General features: G+C 45.4%; 1 protein-coding gene across 2 annotated transcripts in view; it reads left to right on the forward strand.

The window, feature by feature from the left end:
* LOC135367029 (plasma membrane ascorbate-dependent reductase CYBRD1-like) overlaps positions 1-16,973 on the forward strand; it is a 57,545-nt gene that overhangs the window by 5,205 nt on the left and 35,367 nt on the right. Inside the window, exon 1 of one of the 2 annotated variants that reach the window (XM_064600092.1) lies at positions 9,311-9,413. The exons of the other annotated variant lie outside the window; for it this stretch is intronic. The gene's annotated coding sequence lies outside the window, so the exon portion shown is untranslated. Of the gene's footprint in view, positions 1-9,310; positions 9,414-16,973 lie in introns of those variants that run through there. 2 annotated transcript variants of the gene reach the window in all.

The following is a 16,973-nucleotide window of genomic DNA, read 5'->3' on the forward strand; positions in this document are numbered from 1 at the left end:
ACGCTGTCCTGCGTAGAATGACGTCTGTTATCCTCCTTTTGTGTCCGCAAAGAGTTGGTGCTCATTGCATAGTCGTCATACCCCCGTTGGAATGCTGATGACCTTTCGAAGCCTCTGTTCGTTTCTTAAAATGAGTTACGACCGCTGCATAACTGTATGGTGATGTCCGTTTTTGTGAATCTTCACTTAACGGTACCTGCTTAGAATGACAATGGCCGTATCGACATCTTTCGTTTGTTGGAGGCATAAATCGGAGGTTTGCGTATCGGCACTTTGTTGCTGGGCTGTCAACCGAAAAAAACCCTTTGAAATAAAGGAACAGAGATAAGTACCGACGTGATGACTTTGAGAAATGGAATCACTTCTCGTACAAGGGCCTTCGCACCTGGCTTCATTTTAGTTAGCTCGTCTGTAACAAAAAAAGAAAAACGAAATGGGGGTCTGGGACACAACGCTGTGAACTGAATCCATTATAAAAATACCGAATGTCCACAACCCAAACCGCATTACCAGAGTCCTCCCCCTACTGCCATCATCCACCGACCTATAAGCATCGTGACCCCATCATCGTGAAGAACCTATTTTTGCACGAAAATTCTCGCGAAAGAAGCGTTTATTTCGCTTTGTCGCGTTACGCGAAGCCCCACCGAATCGAAGTCGCCGTATATACCAGCAGCGTCTCGGGGGAACCGCGACTAATGGTGCACGATGAGACGGTGGTACTTCCTCCTCGAATTTTCCTTTTTCCTCACGAAATGGAGCATGACCTTAGCTTGACCTCGTCTTCAACTCTATAGATATCGCACGAAGCCACGAACTAGACGCTTCCCAACTCGGCAAGATCAGGCTCGGCTTTCCAGCTAGTGCAACCTTCCTCGTGGTTTGCAGTCGCCGAACATGCTACGAACCATAAGTGTCTACCGGCACAACAAGTGCGGTTGGAATACTAAGGGCCAGGTCCGCGTGCCCTGTTGGGGTCAATGTTACATCTGATAAGGATGGTGGATAGCGCAGACAGATCGTCGGCGAGCGGGTCGCATGTCCGTGAGACGTTCTCTGGATGACACCGAGATCGTGACTTCACGTGTACATGTTGCGCAATGAAGCTTGAACGCACCTTTATTGCTTCATTGAGTCAAGAAGAACGTTTTGCGCAACAACTGGGATATCTGACATCATCTGTGACACTTATCGGTGTTGTTGTGCATTCTTGTGGCGCAGTCATCTCCCAAGTGGCGCAGTATCTTGGCCAAATATTGGCTGGATATCGGCAACCGATATATCCTGGGCCAGTATCGGATATTAGATATATATATATATATATATATATATATATATATATATATATATATATTGGCCAACACTGGGCCAATATCCAGCCAATATTGGACCAGTAATATTGTGGTGGTTGGGCTCCATTGCGAATATTGTCTGTCCAGTGCTTACCAGTGATGGATATTGTTTCGCTTATGTGGCGTGCCTCCTGTTGATCTAATTAAATTAGATAAGTGAGCTATATAGAGAGAATTATGTAGAAAGCGGTTGTGAATTCTGTGGACAGCCTTATTTGGGGTCATGCTCATGCATTTGAGTTTCCAATGGCATACTAATAAACATCAGCTCATTGGAGCACATCAGCACAAACCATAATTATTTTGCTCTAAATAACGAGTCAAATGATGATAATGATAGAGAGAGAGAGAGGAAAAAAAAAAACATCCAGATATGTAAGTCCCGACAATGGCGAGACAGGCTACTCTTAGCTGGCTACTCGGGTGGAAAACAAACACGAACAGCAAACATCAAATCATCGAAATGGGCCAAATCAATCACACCGATAAGATGAGCACATTTAACGCCTTTGTAAGAACATGACCGTCGCTACTCCGTCGGAACAGAATCACTAATATCCGCATTTCCACCTCTGGCACGAAAAGCGCGCGTGCTGAAACCACACAGGTAGTGTACACCAAAACGTTCGGTTCAGCTTACTCGGAATAGCACGAAATAGAGCGAGGCTCGCTCCTCGCATAGATTACATCATTGTTAGCATACACCGGGTTTTCAATGTGTGTTCACCGGATTGAGTAGAGAGCTTTGTGGTAACGCATGAGGAACCCCCGAGACAACGGGTGGAGCCAGCATGCTTCATGGCGCGCATGCAGAGTGGGTATGTATTGGGAATATGGGGCAGAGAGCAAGAGAATCCGCGCTGCCGGATTTTATTAGATAAGTCTGTTCTGCTTCGAATCCTTTTCTTCTCACGCAAATAGAGGGGAAGACGCGTAGGATGATGAATGGGTGAACTATGACGGACGAGCGTGGAACAATATGATTTATACCCGCCGGCAACGACATCGTCCGTATTTTTAGAAGCGTCGACAAGCCAATGTATGTCTTCCTCGGAACAGAATACATAGCTTGGCGAAGTTGAAGTAGATATATATAAGTAGAAGTCTGTTAGCAACAGTGAAAGAAACGGTTTCAGCGAAGCGTGTTTTTGTGTTGCGGACATAGAAACACAGATGAAGCGATGCGTACTTGTTATTTGATAGACAGGTATAAACATGTCTACGTTACCGACAGAAAGTTCTTACCGTTAATGGATGCTATATTCTTTTTTATTTTTTTCTTCTTGCTACTAACCGTTTCAGTTGTTTTCGATGCCCTTCCGCGTCTTTGTCGGTGCGGAAGAAAAAGGTACGCAGGTCACACGTTTTACATCGTTTAATGACAGGTTTAATAAGGTGATAAAAATGGCTGTAGCTTAGGGCATTGTGCCAATCGCGTTAGCTTTACAGAGCCTTCTTCCGATCCCGATTTTCAGGACGCGTTTCTCCTTCCCTCTCTTCCTCTTCTCTTCTTCCCTCTCCACAACTACACGGACGGACCTACACGGCTGTCAACGTTGATGGGCCCTATAGAGCTGTCGCTTTAATAATAATAATAATAAACTTATCTCGTTTAAAATAGGAAATCATCAAGTTTGATGAATGCCGTGGGAGTCGTGGCAGGGGCCATATGGCCATCACACCATTTGTGACAGATGTCAGTAGCCATAACCGTAGCCGTATCCATATCAGAATTGAAACGAAAAAGAATCGTAGCTTCCATTGCGACTTCCCTCAACACCTCTTCATCAAAAACTCCTCTGACCTGCGAAGAAGAATTACGCTACTATTTGGACGTGCATTCTTGAAGGGGCAGAACTTTTTTTCCTCATTCAAGCGCTATTGTAGCACACCCTGTAGCCTTCCCACCCACCTTTCACTCTCTCTCCTCTCTCTAAAAACACCTTCTTCCACGGGTTGCTGAGTTTTTCTCATGCCGGGGAAGAATTCGCACAAATGAAAGTGAAACCTCCCTCCGGTGGATTAAAAACAATGAGGTTGTCCCCATCTGGCAAGGTCTCGTAAAAAAAAGGCGGTGTCGAGCATATGCAGCGACGTATTGAGATCAGCTTCCCGTGCTTCTGAGTGCTTTCGTCATCCAAATTTCCGCCTCCGCAGAGAAGAATATAACGAGACGCCAAAGTGACAAGATGTCTCATGCATATCACCGATTTATGTAACCCGTTTGCACGGAGAAGTCATAAAAAAAGACGGTGGCAGTTTTACAGTAAATGGTTCGCCATTTTTGTTTCGTCGAGTTTCACGCGTGGTGATCAAGGCTTACTTCGCTACGGAGTTTTTAAATTTGTTTCGTTTTATTTCCACTGAAATAATACACAGACGGCAAGGCGGGACCTCTGGCACACCTAAAGGGCCTCTCCGCTTCGGATAATAAATGTTATGGGGGATAATGCTGCCCGGATAATATGAAACAGCTATGCAACAGAAACGCGGGCTGCGGGAACATTTATGCGGGTAATAAGCTGTGCAGGAAAGCCGGTTGTACAGGCGATACGTTGTGACGTCCGAGTTCATGTGAGAAATAAACGACGGTGAACGTTCGGACAAATAAGGTTTTCTGTCCGAACTTTATGTTGGTGACAGTGTACAAAGAACAGTGTCAGGGCAACCTTCCTCGAAGGGATGTAGTTGGAAATTTTCATAAATTTGCATCGACTAGAATGGTAACAGAAACATGCGTATAAGAATAATAATTAAAGTGATCGAAGCCAGTTAAATGGTGTAGAGTTACATCTTCTTTGTGTCACGATTACCGCGTTTATTCACCTTGAGCCTTTCTGTAACATCTGATTAAACAATTCAGGATAGATTTACACATTTGGCTAATATGGTTTTATACGAAGAAATTTTGTATTACGAGTGAATCGTCAAGTAATTCGTGCCGAACTTCATACGCGTGTTCAACGTAAGAACGGTAGTCCGCCGGCAAAATTATATACAGCAGCGTTAGTCGGGGTACTACTTATCGCGGCGTATAGAGTGACGTGGCTAGCCATGCAACCAATAGAAACAAGCGTAGGGCGTGCGTAGAGGTGCAGGTTGAACCCCGTGTGGGATTGACAACGAATTTCTCTCTCGTTTTCGTCGTTTTGCTCTCCTTTTCCGGGGCTGGGCCAGCTACCATCAAAACTGCTACTAACTTCATTTGCTATGTGCTTCCAAACGTTAAAGCGTTCAACACAAAACTCACGAGTAAACCTTAGCATGTCACCACGGCAAACACCCATGAAGTTTCACAGTGTCCGCTTTCTCATATTCCTGGACATGGAAATCAACAGCGTGAACGAGAACGCGGACGACATTTTCCAGCGTGCGACAAAGTCGGGAACCGAGTCCGCATAAAAGCTTGCCTTTCCGGAAGACATTTTCTGGACCCATTCAACCAGGGCGAACAAAGGACAACGTGCGGACATTTTTATTTTTCTTTTTCTTTTTTTTTTCTTGCACGGTCGTATATACGTAGCAGCCTACCTTCCATCTACCTTCTCTCAAATGGGGTGGTTGAGGAAGTGCACAGGGCAAGATGTTCTGTCTTGATCCTCACTACCGCCTCGGGTGAGCACGAACGGGTTTCGTCGGCGAACGGCCTTCAAGGGCGTTGCATCTCAAGAATTTGCCTGTGAAATTGCTTTTCAATTCGCGTACCAGTTAGGCGAGGCGGGTATATGCCACGCTGGTGTGAGCGTGGAAGCAAAAAGACGTGCTCGATCGAAACGATAAAATCATTAGCTGTTTCACCCGGTAGTTGTAGCTGTGGAGTCACTTTCGGTGTGTTGCTTCAGTTGAGATTATCGCCGTGGACGCTTGCGTAATCGCCTTGTTTATTTGATGTTAAGGGAAGTAACCCAGGACCAGATAGCCGTCGATGCTTGGAACTGAGACGGTTCTTCGATGTTTATTTTGACTGTTTTCTAAAGATTTGAGGCGGTTATGAGCGGTAGAAAGTTTCCGGGGGGAATTACTATACTATGAGAAAGTGTAGTTGTCGATCATTTTAAGTTGTGTGATTTCTTTCTCTCTCCCTCTTTTTCTTTTTTGTTCTACGGATGCAAGTTATGAATTTGCAATTACTTGGAAAAGCGTGAATACAACCACCTCCTCAGTCGCTTCCGAAAGAAAGTTGTATTCTGTTAATGTTCATTATCATCGTCATTACTGAAATAATATGTGGGAGTATTATTATTGCTTCATTACGTCATTTGGCACTACTCGCGCAGCTGCGCTAAATACAGAAGAGGAATACACATGCCAAGAAAGAGCGTATCCCAACAGCGTATCCCACCTACCCTCCAAGAGAAAAAAGAGTAATTTTAGTCTTCTTTGAAACAACATGCATTGCCAGAACTATTAGTCTATTTCGGGACTAAACGCACGGATGTTTATGCGTAGCTTAGTGACTATTGACAGGGCTGGGGAGTAAGAGAGAAACTGATGTTCTGAGGCTGGAACACATAGAAGGGACAGATACAGACAAAGCCTCAATTGGTAGAGCCCTGAACCGGTAATCCAGAAGATGTGGGTTCGATCCCTACAGCTGGCTAACCTTTTCAGTGACTTTCATCCTTCATCTGGGGAGTAAATTTTAGGGTCCGGGGACTAAAATGGGGAGTAATTGCATTCTGTGGGACTATAGAAGCTGTGGTTACTCCCCAATATAGTTCTTGTTTCTAGAGAGTATAAGGGGGGCCTTGCACCCTAAAACATTTTTCTTTCTCTTACTTTTCCATCCCTCACTTTCCTTTTCATCCTTCTCCCAGTGTTGGTGCAATACGCTGACGTAACAGCACACGGTTGCAATGCATCAGTCCGTATTTTTATCCTCCCCCTGCAGCCCAAAAAGCGTCTGTCTACTCCATGTCTTCGGCGGACGTCACGCATACCAGGCTCATTTCTCGCTACCACCCTCCTTTCCACATGGCTTTCTCTCTTGAGTCGCGTGCCATTGTTTTACGAGCGGACGGTCATTGTTTGGCTTTGTGCTGCAGAAGCCGAGGAATATTGCAGTTGATTGTTTCCGTGGGAGAGAGAGGGGGAAATGCCACCTTTCGCATCTCTCTGTTGATCCAGTCATATGTTTGTCTGTTGTTTGTCTATTGTGTCCTACGTCGTATACATAGAACACGGTTCTTGCAGTTCTCGCTACTCGGGTGTAGCCGTTCCATGTGAAATGGGTTCATGACCATGGAACGAATAATTGCAACGTGATGAACGCCTTCGAAAGGTATCCGTGCTTGATATTCAATGTACAACCTATACCGTTACGTGTAGTAGTAGTAGCTGCGGGAATGGAACAGAGAAAACGACGAAAACATGCATCACAACGCCCAGTTAATTACTTCAATTAAAATTACTTCACTGAAAGAACAAGCAGCTGATGCCAAATTACCTGAGGCACTGTTATGTCGAGTGATGCGGTGCTTCACAATTATTCAATTAGTCCGAAGGCTGGGCTCGTTTGCATAAAAGCTGAGTACGAGACTCAGACTCAATCTCAATAGCCTTCACTGTGCATTGAGAACACGTTCGATTCGTGCGGGAAGCGCTGCCAAAGATGGTATAAAAAAGGAGAAAAAAAATGGAGATGTTGGCCCAACTATGGCCATAGCCCAACTCTACGTTGGACCGGCTACTCCAATACGCTTATGGTAGCGAAGTCTGGCTATACCAAAGTGTCTAAAAGGTTGTTTGTTCCACAAAAGTCTTAAGGAAGGATCGAGATCACAGTGTGTGAAACATATCGATGTGCTGCTGGCCAGTCATCGAACACCTTCTTGAGGTCGAGAGGGCTGTTGTCGTGTCTGCACAAGGCATCCCGGAGATCTTCACGACTCGCTGCGAATCGCTCGCAGTTCAGCATTACGTGCTCAGTGGCCTCGGACACTTTGCATTGGATGCAGACTGGTGAGGGAGCTTCCAAAGCTATTGAGAATGATTTTGAGATTTCACCTTTCATGCGCAAACGGGCCATAAAGCCTGTTTCCGGTTACATCTGCTTTGGTATCGCAGACATCCCCGTGAAATCGGAGGAAGAACGTTTCTGTAAACTTAATACAAAGATCAACGCAACAAAACTTGCCAGAAAAGAGTATCACTACAATACCATTTGACAAAATGATCGAGATCGTCATACAAGAACAATCATGGGACCTGGTGCGCAGAAGATCCGCAATAAAGCTTATATAAAGCCGACGAGTGAAGCGATACGATTTTTGTTCCGAAGTAACGTTTAATATCACACCGCGTGCCCACTAACCTTGACAGTCACCTCGAAAAATCTTTATAAAAAAATGCCTGGAAGAATGCACGATTCCCTAAAGTGAACTAATGAACCACTCTTTGAGTGTCATGCATGTCACGTTGTCCCTCGGTGCGAGAACAACCTCCGCTTTAACGGTAACGCGTGCTTGCGTGCGTACCTCCGGACCTTTACGCACACGCATTCCGCAAGTGCCAAGGAAAAAAGGGGGCCACAGTGGTCGGTAGCAGGTTAACCAGCGCATTTCAAGTCACGCATGGAGAAGTAGTAGCAACCGTCACAGCGCGTAAAACTGCCCTCCATACACACATTTCTTGCTTTCTTTTCTTTTTTTGTTGCTTCTGTTTCACGCACGGTGCTTGACTCGTGAAAGTTCCTACATTTTTTTTTTTTTTTTCTGAGCAGCTTGGAGAGGGAAGACGCTGGATGTCAACAAGTTTGTTGAGCTGCAATCAAAAGGACACTTCGCGCTCGTCTCGTTGCGCAAGGATGAGCATTCGTAACTTTTCCTGCAACGGGGCTGCGAGATAGAGATACCAGTCCGGCGTAGCAGAAAAAAAAAAAAAAAAAAAAAGAGGCTGTTCTTCAGAGATGAACTCGATGTAGTTGTCTATTTGGTCCTCCGTATAAAATGACTTTTTGCTTCTGGGGCTGCTCGTATGAATGATTATTTGGAAGCTTACTCAGACTTAGATCCTGTAGGCTTAGTGCAGTTGCTCTGAACTTTATAGTATCGTATCTCGTTATGTCTTTTTTTTCTGGGCTACATAGCTTGCATGAAATTTGGTTTTTTTAAATAGAGAAATCTGTTTTGCAATTTTTCGAACGTGCTGTTGAACACTGGTAGGGACAGTTGATGCCGTCTGAGGCATGGGCTTTATGGCAAATAATGCAGGTGAAGAGAATGAATGCGCAATAGAGCTCACGACTGATAACGACGCGATGCTTTGTGAGTTTGTGAATTTAGAGTATGGGGATAGGGGGACTTAGGGGGGAGCTAAACCAAAGCAGATGCAACACAATTTGACAAGGCATGGGAAAAATTACGTTACTACAAGTTATTTTGTGATATTTATTACATTCTATATTCATGTATCAGCCCAACTCGCGTTGATTTCTTCGTGGTGCCTCATGATTCGCCTGATCTCGCTTATTCTTGCCCGTTTGGCGTGACAAAAAAATAAAGAAAAAGCGATACAAATATGCGGGAAAGAAGAACTTCCAGTACTACATGGCACTCGCACCACTGTACGCTAACTCACTTTTAGGACACGTTGGACAACATTTCCAGCTTCACTCATATTTCCCACCCTTTAAAAAACTCTCCCTCCCGTAAACTGCCTCGACCTTTTCAAAGTCCTCGCGTAAAAGTATACAGAGACACGGCATAGAGGCGTCGTCGATTGCCTGCCTGTAAATGGGCGTGGCCCACCGGGACGAAAAAGATGATTTTTCACCGTCCATGATTTTCCTCGAGTAAGATTTCACCAAGGGAGCGAGCCTTCTCCATTCTCCACGCAGAGACAAAACGTCGTCTGTTTGCGAAGGAAGCAGCTCTGTTTTCTCTCTGCTCTTTGAGACTGACTTCATTGAAAAGACGTTCAAGAGCAAGCCTATATAGAGGACGATATATCCTGTTTTTCTCGCGAGCATCGAGTTGATTGTATAATCACGGCTGCGACCGTCGGTGACGATGTGCTGGCGTTGCATGCTGCCACCCTGCGGAGAAACTACCGGAGGAGAAGGTAAGGTGGTGGGGGACCATTGGTGGACGCGACGGGTGGGTGACCAAGGGTATACGATGACGCAACCAGGCCCACGTGGTATGACACGTTGGAATACGAGCGCGCGAAAGGTTTCCATTTGGGTACTTGGGGTTGCGTAAGGCTGGTTGTGCAACGTGTAATTACTTTCCCATGTAAAGGTAGAATGTTTCAGAGAGAGAAAGTGTCGCTGTTTTTGGAGGCTTGCCCTAAAGATTCTGCGAGCGTCTTTGGAGAGTGCGATTTATTGCCACGTTCCTTTACTGCTTGTCGTTTTTCGGTTACTTGGATTCTGTTGTTTTGCGGCATTTATTGCGTGAGTTAAGTAATCGAAGTGGCTTATACGTGTGCGCGGAAGGGTACCACGTGGAGCGGACTGGAACAAAATATCAGGTGAACGCTTTCGTTTGCTTCGTCCCCATGCTCTATAACATAGACAAAGAAAATATAGTGATACGATACCCCTGATACGACTTGCAGTTCAATACGACTAAGTGCTGTTTTTAACTACGCAGTATGTTTTTTTTTGTTTTTGTTTTTTTTTGTTACATATTTCGTGTGTAAACGTCTTGTCCTATGGCACACGCCTTTGTGGTGCAAGTTTCACAGCATACAGGAGGGTGTCTTACAAAGCACCTTTCTTAACGGTGTATTCCAGCGAAAGCTCTATTTCAGGGTCATTCTACAGACAACACCATTTCAGGCGTGTATACTATATTTTATTATTTTATTTAAAGCACTGTTTCGGATGGGTGTTTTGCAAACAGCCTTTTCAACTTTTCTTTTCTTTCTTTTTTCTTACAAACAAACAAACAAGCTTTTTCAAGAGACAATTCATGTTCTGAGGCTGGAACACACAGCACCGTCATTACACCTCGCAGTTGAGCCGGCACAATAAAAAGTAAACGGTGTTTATTTACAAAAGACACCCCTTTTTTGCACGTCGAAAGGTGTTAAAGAATTACTGTGCACGTTAAAAAATCTGCGCACCGCCCTTGCAGGTTCACGCCCAATGCATATTCCTCGTGCCCTACATTCTCCGGCTTCGCACCGTTTGTGATCTGACAATATCATACTGTTATATTGCACCCGTGATCTTTCCCAGTATTTCTTTCAAACAGTAGGACTCATTGTGTGGCGTGCCGACTTCCAGATGTAGGTTGTGGAATAAGCGACAGGGAACCGTTATATGCAGACTGACTTCAAGAAGGAAATAGATCGTTACGAACCTCCTTGTAGGACAAGGTCTTTCAGCTGTGTACATGCGATGGTATATTAGGCTTCAGCCTTTGCCGCACTTGGCTGTTCTCGTATTGTTCCAATGATGTCGTCATAAGTTATGATGAGTACGATGGAGATAACGTTTGCACGCGTTGTCGTTCTTGTTCTGAAAGATGCGGCGGTTTTACGTGTGTTGGGGGGTTGTAATCAAGGAGTCCTTCCGAAAAACGGTTCAGAAGGCAATAAACACCGTGCTGAAAATAGCAGAAACAATTCTATCGAACTCTTTCTTTGCGCATCACTCATTGGTGCCGATACATAATGACCTGTAGTTGCGATTCAGGACTGCGGTTATGCTTGTCATATCCTTGACCATATCCTTTATTTCCTAAAATGCCGAACAAAAGAAAAAAATGGAAAGGAGGGCACGTGTTGTGTAATTCGCATAGTAGATCGAGTACGCCCATGAAAACCGATAAATGGAGAACACTATACTTCTCCACCTATATTCGCGTCCTCTAAGAAATCAATCGTAAAGAATTCCTGCGGTGAAAAAGAAAAAGAAAGAAAGAAAAGTGCGAACTAAACTTCGTTTGTTATTAGCTTCCTCAAGTGCGTGCGTCAGACTAACAGAAAGACCTTTGCCCACAAAAAAAGTATCTTGTTAGAATGAACAGAGAGCATGGCCGTACTCGAATACACACACACCATTGAGGGTCAAGTCATTTGCGGCGGCCGCTGTCAGCACATACTGCCCAGAGAGAAAGAGACAAAGTAAGGAAGTGGATGCCTATATGGCCAAACGGTCGAAGCAGCGTAGATGGCCGCTTCCTCTTCGTTGAGCATGATGGTCACGATGTTGTTCCTCCAGTCTCAAGAGAATGAGCGGAGATGCATATGAATGAAGCTACCGCCTAGGAGTATATAGGTGTCGATGTTCCTATCTTGCTGGTAACGGGCTGCTGTATGCTTGCACCGACCGGATAGAGGGAAAGGCCATCGACACATTGGGAAAGAGTGGAGTTGTTGTGCTCGTTCTGCAACGGCTCCTCGAAAGCGGCGGGGATAACTGTGTTCGATTGTCATGGTCGTTCGACCGTTCGACATGACGCTACTGTGCGTAACCCGCTTGTGCATTGCTTTAGTTAAGCTCGGCTTTATTTGGCTTTATTTTGGGTCAGGCGAAATGACCTGCGAGCACACACCGTGTAGTCATGGAAATAAGTGCATTTCTGTGCTTCATTGTCATTGTGCTTCGTAGGGTTGTCACGTGGTCATAAAACGTGACCACGTCACGTGATCATAGGGTGTCACGTGGTCGTCGACTCTATCCATATCTTAAAAAAAAAACAGAAAAATTATGCAAACGGCTCACAAAGGAAACAAACATCCATAGCACGCGCTTTCGAGATCTCTTTCTTCTCGACGACTGCAGCACAACGTATGCTCCACATTTTGCGTGAAAGCTTTATCGATGTCCCTCGGAGGGCAAACACACCTTGCTTGGCGAAGAGGAGTCAGAAAGGGAGTTGTCATAGTGATCGGCATACAAAACAGAGGCAAAGCGTCGGAACTTGGAAAAAGCTTTGCTGAAACACAAACAACGATGGCAGGACGTCTAACAGTATGTTGACGTGGTATCCTCGTTGTACATCTTGATTACAGCAAGGATTGCATGCGCACATATACGTGTAAATAAAGCCGCACATAATAGCCGCACATACTAGCGAGTTCTAGTAGATCGGAACGTGTTCACGATGACGGTCCCGAAAACATAAGGCCAGTCGCCGTATTCCTTTCAAGTGGCTGACGTCACGTTGCTGATAGCTGATTTGACAGCTTCCCTTATGGTATATCGTTTTCGTAGAGTGATCTTACGATCTCCTAAAACTCCCTGTATATCCGGTTACTTTTAATAACCGTACAATAGTGCTCTCCAAATGAAAAACGAGCTTACAATACAAATATTGAGCGGAAATCTTTTTATTTAAAGGTGCTTAGTTGAGCAGCCTAGCTCTCGGATCTTTTTCGCCAACTTCTACCTGGACATTCATAAATTCGCATTAACCTCTTTCCCGTATATATAAGCGGTTTCTATAAATGTTGAAAGGCTTCGAGCTATAAATTCTCGGCCCAGATTTTATACGCTCTCACAGGGTCACTGGTACCACCCTGGGTTTTTTTTTTATAAGTAGAGATATGCATACTTGACAGGTGCTCCGATCAGCTCTCTTAAGTGCCTCGCTTGTCCCCTCTTGCCCTTCTCCTTCTTCCTCCAGTTCTCGACGCAGGTGTAATGCGTCTTGTTCGCAGTGGAAACGTCGAAGTGGATTACCGTAAAATATGATCGTCGATTGCCCGATCGTCAATGGGACGCGACATTTTCGTCTCTGTGTCGCTGTTGAGCGTTAACGCCCTCTGTTGCATAGTGAATGAATGGCAACAGATTCCTTCTGTGCCTCTTTTAGAATACTGTGTGTTTTCATTATTTCGTCATGTCCTTGGGTGTTGTCGAATAGGCAACGGATCATCGTTGTAATATCTGCGTTTATCAAATAACGTTAATTAATTAATAATTCGAGGCTTTACGTCGCGCGACAACTATGACCTATTGGATCACACACAAAGAGAAATAGAAGAACGCTCCTGTATGATAGCGGGGAGGAGGGGATATATTTATAAGAACAAAGACAAAAAGGGGAGGAGAGGTCAGCCAAACTAAAAATTCGAAAAAAAAATAAAAAAGAAGAACACAAGAAAATTAATTAAATAAAAGTAAAATAAAAAGAAAATAACTGAGAAAAAAAGGATAAACTAACAAAAAGTGAAAGCAAGATGAGCGTTATAGTTATTGGTCTATCACTCATTACCACTTGTAAATTTTATTACGATATAGTACGAGGGTGGTTCCATAAGTTTCCGGCCCGACCAACTTTTAATAGTCATAGAGACGAAACAAGTGTATCACTTTTCGACATAGTCACCCTTAACTTCGATGCGCTTTTGACACCTTTCAACCAGCATTCTGATACCCTTGAAAAAATAGTCCGAAGTTTTGTCCGCAAAATGCTGGAAAACTGCCTCTTGCACCTCAGTATCGTTTTGAAATCTCCGTCCTCTGAGATCCCTCTTCAAGTTTGAGAACAGGAAGTAGTCACTCGGTTCCAAGTCTGGACTGTAGGGTGGGTGGTGGATTTCTCCGAAGCCGCACTCCTTCAGTGCAGCCTTGGCAACAGAAGCCGTGTGGACAGAGGCATTGTCCTGGAGCAGCCGGACACCTCGACTAAACCTGCCGCGCCTCTTTTCCTTGATGGCGTCTCGCAGTCGGTGCAGGAGTGAAGCATAATTAGTCGCATTCACTGTGGTGTTCCTCTCTTTGAAGTCGATGAGGAGGATCCCGTGACAGTCCCAAAATATTGTTGCCATGATCTTCTTTGTGGATTGTGTGACCTTGGCTTTTCTTGGGGGTGCTGCTCCTGGTTTGTTTGCGCCATTCCATCGACTTCTTTTTCGAAAGGGGAACCATAGTCTCATCCCCTGTGACAATTGACTTCAATATTTCTTCTTCGTTCTCTTGAAAGAGCTCCAAAAACTCTTTGGCACAGACGGCGCGCTGTTGCTTTTCAACTGACTAGAGAAGTCGTGGCACCCATCTCGCACTGACCTTTTTCATGTGAGGGCCCTCGCCGATGATGCGAAAAACGGTTGTTTTGGAAAGCCCCAGCCTTTTTGGGATTTCCTTCACCTTCAGACGCCTGTCGCTCAACACTTCCTCCTCGACAAGAGACAAATTTTCTTGTGTCACAACTTCCACTGGACTAGCATCGCGTGAATCATCTTCAATTGACTCTCGCCCCAGTCGAAACTGCTTAGCCTAGTCTTTTACCGTTGTGTACGACGGAGAGGATTCCGTGTACACGTTGTCCAGTCGCGCTTTAATTTCTTTAGGCGAAAGTCCCTCTTTTGTCAAGAATTTTATCACAGCGCGGTACTCGATATTTTCCATTTTAACTGAAGAGTGCACCCTGGCTGTTTGAAATGCCGTTCTCCAACCGACAAAAGCATGGGGAGGGTTGAGGTGGTGCTCCGGCCCTCCAACAGATGGCGGCACGCGTCCTTAATCGCATTTTCAAATTCGCGCGCATTTTACCTTGGGGCGGAAACTTATGTTCGTATACACCCTCGTATATACGCTACTGTATCCGCGTATACACGCGCACGATGTCCCCACGGAATATTCCAGTGGAGTAAGAAAGAACAGCTCACGGGGCGGAAGTTGTGCCGCGTCTTATGTGCACACATACGGCACCCTGTCGTCTGCTACCCCGGTCGTCACGACAGGGCGACACCCTGCCGTCTGTTACAGAATATTCTGTTGCAGAGCCACACGATGTCCCTCATGGTGAGGAGAGCATGAAAGGATATGTCGTTGAACGCTCACGTGACAGCAGAAAGCTGTGACGTTTTGCACACCCTCCGCTGGATTATTTCTTCCACGGCATAAGACTCCCCCACGTGTGCATTCTTAACAACAACACAAGTCCATTGTTTCCCACTTGATTCTGTTTCTTTCTTTCTTTCTTTTTGTTTTTTGCTCTTCCGTTGCTCGTTAATGAATGAGAGAGAGCGGACCAGGTTGTTTTCGTATTGCGTTCTGAATACCACACACTACGTCGTTGAATCGCTGATGTCTTTATTTATCTCCTATTCTGCTTTCCGTCTGGAAGTATGATGTATCTGCTCCCGTCTTCCGGCTGTTCCTGTTAAATGTCGCGTCAGAGGTTTCGACCGTCTTGCTCATATCCTGCTGAATGCGTAACCTATACGACTTGTGCAAACAGAGCTTGTACTGATACTTGTACTGATGCTTGTGGTGATGGCGGCGTGCTATTTCAGAGCGGTCTGCCTGCCGGTGTGGAGGCATGTTGCGGGGGGGGGGGGGGGGGGGGGGCGTGCGCCCTGGCCCGACTACACTGGGGACTGTGCCGACATCCGCGTCTGAGGAAAACCCATGGAATTGTACACCCAGACAGCACAGCCAGCCCCCGTGGAGAGGGAAAGAGAGAGAGGAAGAGACAGAGCAAGAGAGTGAGAGAAAAGCCGGCTCCTATGGCTTAGTGGTTACGATCCGATGATGCCACTCCACACTGAGACTGCGTGGGAGGTAACCCGGGTTCAAATCCGTGCGCCGCTTTGATACGGAGTGGTGGTGGTGGTGGTACTGCTGAATACCCATGCAGCATTCTATATAACTAACAGCAAAATTCGAACTATAGTCACGCACGAAATATAGTATTTCACTCGGCTTAGATTTACACGCAACACTCTTTTCTGAAATCTCAAGAAACATGATGAGTATGGTAGTAAAGACAGATGCAAGATTTTCAAGGTTTCAAATTTTTATTATTTGTGCAAGTGATACGTTAAAAAGCGGGGCTCAATGTGAGACTGCAAGGACAGGCTGCAATGTGCTCAGGAACGATATTCCTTCCATTTACGATGTTTCTGGCATATTTGAACTTGGAGTGAGTGCAACAGAAAAGAATAACTGGAACAGGACAAGCACACAAGAGAAAAACATGCCTGTCCTGTTCGGGCCTGTTCTCTATTGCACCCATTGATGGTCACAAGAAGCGCCACTAACTCGTCCAGATTTCCGTGGTTATCACCATTGTTTCACGCACTTTACTTGGCAACAATGTGAGGCTTGTTATTATTATTATCTCTCTTTTCTTTTTCACACCTGTTCGACGATGGTGACCCAGTTCACATTCAGCCACACTTCGCGGGTTCGTATATGACGACAGGACAGCAGGTAAAGTGGCCATAAACAATGCTTCGTCAGGGCAGGATGCGTGGCGCCTTCATGAGGTCCTTATGACGGCCCTTTCGCAACACTCGCGGCACACAACGACGTGCCGCGCGTCATTAGGGTATTGAATGACGCAGCGTCCGTTGCATCGACGTCAAGGTTGCCAGCAGGTAAGAAGGGCCACACGGATGAAGATCGGAAACGAGTCAAGGCCCCTTCGCGTGGTCAGCCACATTCCTACGCCGTTGTTTAGCATCTTTTCTTGGTGGATGGTGTTTTCCCTCTTGATAATTGAATCGTTAAAAGCACCCTCTTATCATACGCTCTGTCGGATCTTCTTAAAGGGGCTGTGACGCGCTTTGAAACTTTTGATGCACTACGTACGTACGTGTACGCTTTTATTTGTTTGTTTGTTTGTTTGTTTGTTTATTTAACGAGGACCCCTTTGTGTTGTACGCGGGAGTATTGAGGGGAAAAAAAGTAGTTTTCTACGTGCCATATTCTGCGAG

The sequence above is a fragment of the Ornithodoros turicata genome, chromosome 8, assembly GCF_037126465.1.
Source record: "Ornithodoros turicata isolate Travis chromosome 8, ASM3712646v1, whole genome shotgun sequence".
Classification (NCBI taxonomy): Eukaryota; Metazoa; Arthropoda; class Arachnida; order Ixodida; family Argasidae; genus Ornithodoros; species Ornithodoros turicata.